Genomic DNA, 4,536 nt, shown 5'->3' on the forward strand with positions numbered 1-4,536 from the left:
CTAAATAAACACAATAAACACAAACTTAGGGATATAATAAATACACAAAGTTGACATTTGTGGATCAGAGACATGAAAATAACCAGAAGCTATTTGATTTCATTGCTTCTTGTTTTTGTGATGTCAGGGAGTTCCCTGTGTAAGTGTGTGTGTGTGTGTGTGTGTGTGTGTGTGTGTGTGTGTGTGTGTGTACATGCACCAAACTCTGGATGAGAGATGCTGCATCAGAAGTGTGAGGAGATAAAAAAAGAGGGAAGGAGCGAGAAAAAGAGAGAGAGAGTGAAATGAAGCGTCCTCACTGGAGTGATGCAGGCAAGAGTCCTTGTGTCGGTGACCATGGCAACAGGTTTCTGAGAATTCCCCCCCCCCCACACCCCAAATTCCCCACCACCACCCACCCCCCCCACACAAAATCACCTTCCATTCACACAGACACACACAAACAGATCCTCAAACACCACCCCCACCCTGGGACTTCACTGCAGAAGGCGAAGGTGCAGCAGTCGAGCCGGAGGAAGACAATAAGGCACTGAGTGTGTGTGTCTGTGTGTGTGTGTGTCTGTGTGTGTGTGCGTGTGTCTGTGTGTGTTGCAGTCTAATCATGTTCCCGGCGGCTCTCGTGTCGTCAGTTAAACGTCACATTCTGCTCAGGTCACACACAACATAACTTCTGACACAAAACTTCACATCTTCAACATTCTTTGGATCTTTCCCAAAAACCCTTTTGTTTCATCCTCACCCATCAAGATCATGACTTTCAGAAGGTCTATTGAACGGATCAAGAGTCTGAATGGGACCACAGTCAACCCTGCACTTCAGTGGAACCTTAACAACACACGTGTGAAGTGTGAAGCTGACAGGATGTGTGTTACGAGACATGTGAGCCACAGACACTCAGATTTCTGGAATCAGCAGAGAGACGAGGTTGGATTTAAGCAAAGGCATCAGCCTCTGTTGAAAGGTGTCACACTTTTTGTAAACTAACATTTAAACAACATTTGCAATTTCAAGCGGTGTAATAAGAGAGTTGTGTGAGGTCAGATAATTACGGGTGGAGAAAGTGCATCAGAATCAGGGTTTACTGCCGAGTAGCTTTTCATATACGAGGAATTTGCTCTGGTATGTTTGTGTTGAGCGTTAATATAAAAATATAAAAATGGGGAAGTATTTCGGAATATTAGAAGCACTAGAAAAATAATTTGTGTAATTTGAATATTTGAGCTGTGTCACTTTTATTGTCTTGGTTGTGTTATTGCCTTGGGTCAGGTCCCGCCCCTTCACGAAGTTTCATGGAGATCAGATCAGTAGTTTTTGCGTAATCCTGCAAAATAACAAACCGACAACACATAATATGATATGAAAACGATTAGATGCACATGATGACACAACGCAGACAAAACAACAAACATTACTACACATGACAATGAAGCTGTTGTGTAACATTAATGCTGCTCGCCGCTGACCTCTGACCTCCGGCCGGCTTCACATCAATATTCAGCTCTGCAGGGGACGAGTGTTAGTTTGATTAACACACACACACAAACACATACCCCCCCCCCCCCCACACACACACATACACTCACACACACACACACACACACACACACACACACACACACACACACACACACACACACACGCGCGCACACACACACATTTAGGATTAGTGGCCTTTCTGTCATTATCTGTCTCCAGCAGCAGCCTCCATCACCGCTAGATGGCCTGCAGCGCCATCTGCCTGCCACGTGACGTTACTGCACCGCCCCGGGTCAGTGCTGTTGTTTTCTGGGTGTGAAACGATTCAGGCTTTAAACTCTCAGAGTTTGACTTTACAGTAAGCAGTATTGGTCTCACTTGTCTTTACCGTGCGTTAAAAAAAAAAGTTTAGATCAAATAAGACATAATATCATGTTCTTCATTAGACAGTAAATAATAATCAGACCATTTAATTGTTATCCAGCTCCACAGCTATGGAGGCTGTTGCCATGTGTACTGCATCATTTCCCACTGTGAGATCTTCATCAGACTCTTGTTAGATCCTTGTCAGAATGTAATGTACAACGGAGAGTATATAATATCTACTAATGTCTAATTAGATATAAAGTCTTGTTACATCTTAAAAGTGTTCAGTCAAATGGATTGAAATCTTGGGTGAATTGTACCACTGGTGACTTTTCCTCTAGCGCCACCTTCAGGTTCACTTTCTCATTTATCCAGTTCTTTAGTTTATGATCCTGTTTTCTTTTCCTCTCGGTCTGAAATTCATTTAAACGAATTTTCTTGCAACATCTACATCCATCGATTACAGGAGCGTTTCAAGAACCTTTGGGGTCCCCAGGACCGAGGAGCCTGTGGGCCCCCCCCATCAAACTAAATCAATTCTTCCACCAAACGTCTTTTGGCAGCGAGCTAGTGGCCCTGGGCCCCGTTAACACAGGATTACACTTTTGACCCCAGTTCTGCATCGTATGATTTATTTTGGAGTCAGACTGAATTTCAGCTGCTTCATGTGTCGTGTGCGGGGGGGGGGGGGGGGGACCAATCAGATGCAGGTTTTTGGACTTTTATTTGTTTTAATATTCTTATTGAGGCAAAATTACACGACATCATAAAACAATCTTTGACCCATTTCCAATCCAATGCCTCCTCAGATTCCATCACAGGAGTGAAGGAGCCGACGAAAAGTCCCGATAATGGAAACAATAAGAATAAATAGTGCAAATGAACGAGATAGTAGTTAAAGTCGGATGCCTCAACACAGCAAGAGATAAAGAGATAAAGAGATAAAGAGCTTCTTAAGGTTCAGTTATCAGACTCTAGTCATCAATCTACGTTTCAGCCTCCTCTCTGCAAAACAACCAAAACAAAATGTCTTCCTCATAAGCCAGCGCCTCTGGTTCCGGACGTTTCGGCACAAAATGAAACCCACGATGAACCAGCGTGTTTCTCCTGTTAGCATCGTTAGCATTGTTAGCAAACAAACCTGTAGGAGCCGACGCACATGAATCGTGAGCTTTGACTCAACATCTCAGAAGTTCACTCCTGTGAGATGGAATTTAATTCTAGGATTTAATTTCAGTCTCTCACCTCTTGCAACCTGAAAGTTCGTCGTCTTCTCTTCTCGGCGGTTTGTTATCCTCATAATCCTTCTTCTTGTTGTTGTTGTTGTTGTTGTTGTTGTTGTTGTTGTTGTTGTTGTTGTTGTTGTTCTTCTTCTTCTTCTTCTTCTTCTTCTTCTATTTAACTCATTCTATCATTTAGCTATTTCTTCCATTTTCATCTCCTGTTGAACATCCTTTCAACTTTCTGTTGATCTCTGAAAACGTGTCACATTTCTGATGATTTTTACATTTGTGATTCGACAAAAACAAGATGTCTCCACAATGTTGTTGTGACAAAACATTTGTATTTCTTTATATTGTGTTTTGGATCATTAGGAGTCATGTTTGTGTCTGAACTATTGAATCTGAGTCCAGTCTTCCCTCCCTTGTGTCTCTGTTGTTGGTCTCCTCCACCTCCTGATACCAAGGTCCTGCTGCATCCAGAATCCCCCCCCCCCCCATGATGTCGACTGTGGTCCAGACACCAGAACAATGAGCAGAAACTCACTGTGGAGCTGTAGATTCTCTATATGTTCTGGTTTCACCTGGTGATCACAGATCTTTACCTTCACCCAGTGGGGTCTTCAGCTCAAATCACAATATTCCCCTCACACAAACCAAAGGTTAATCACAGCCGTGACTTTCAGGAGCTTGAGGACTCGAACATTAATCCAGATTAAAACCCCACCTGTCTACAGGATTGTTCTGGAGTGAAGTGACGATAATGTTGATATTTGTTGAACTATTCTTGGCCCATTATTGTTTTTACATGTCACCTCTGTGTCACTGTTATGCTGATGATACCATGTTGTATCCGTCCATGACTCCAGCTGATCTTCTATCTGTCACATCACTTATAAACCCGAATGGCACTTGTGTTACTTCTCACATAGAGAATTCCTAAAGCCGGCTGTGTTATCTAACCTTATATATCTTATCATATCTATTCCACACAGTATCACATGTGACTCTCTGAGGTGTCTACGTTTCCTTTCCCCTGTTAAAATGTTATTTAGTAGTTTTACTCTTGTTGAGGGTTAAGAACACAGGATGATGCCACTGGTTAAGATCTGAGACAAACTGGGATTAATGGATATACAAATACAATTTGATTGATTAATTGATGATTTGTTTTGTCTCTTAATCTCTTTGTAAACTTGTTTTTCCAGATTGTTATTATTAATATTATATTTTCTTATTTTAAATTAGGTTGAGACCCTTTCCACTGACATTTGCTTTCTAACAAATATAGCATTCTTGCAGCTGAAGCTGAAGATGTGAACTTTGGATTAGCAAACACAGCAGATGAATAAATCAAGTGTAGAAATAGAAGGGGGATGCATGTGACGGGACTGGTGTGCAGCGGAGGATGGGAACAGAGCCACTGGTTCCTGCTCGGTGTGAGGAGCTGCTGTGGGCTGGAGGAGGAGGAGCG

The sequence above is a fragment of the Pleuronectes platessa genome, chromosome 3 (genome assembly GCF_947347685.1).
Source record: "Pleuronectes platessa chromosome 3, fPlePla1.1, whole genome shotgun sequence".
NCBI classification, from domain to species: Eukaryota; Metazoa; Chordata; class Actinopteri; order Pleuronectiformes; family Pleuronectidae; genus Pleuronectes; species Pleuronectes platessa.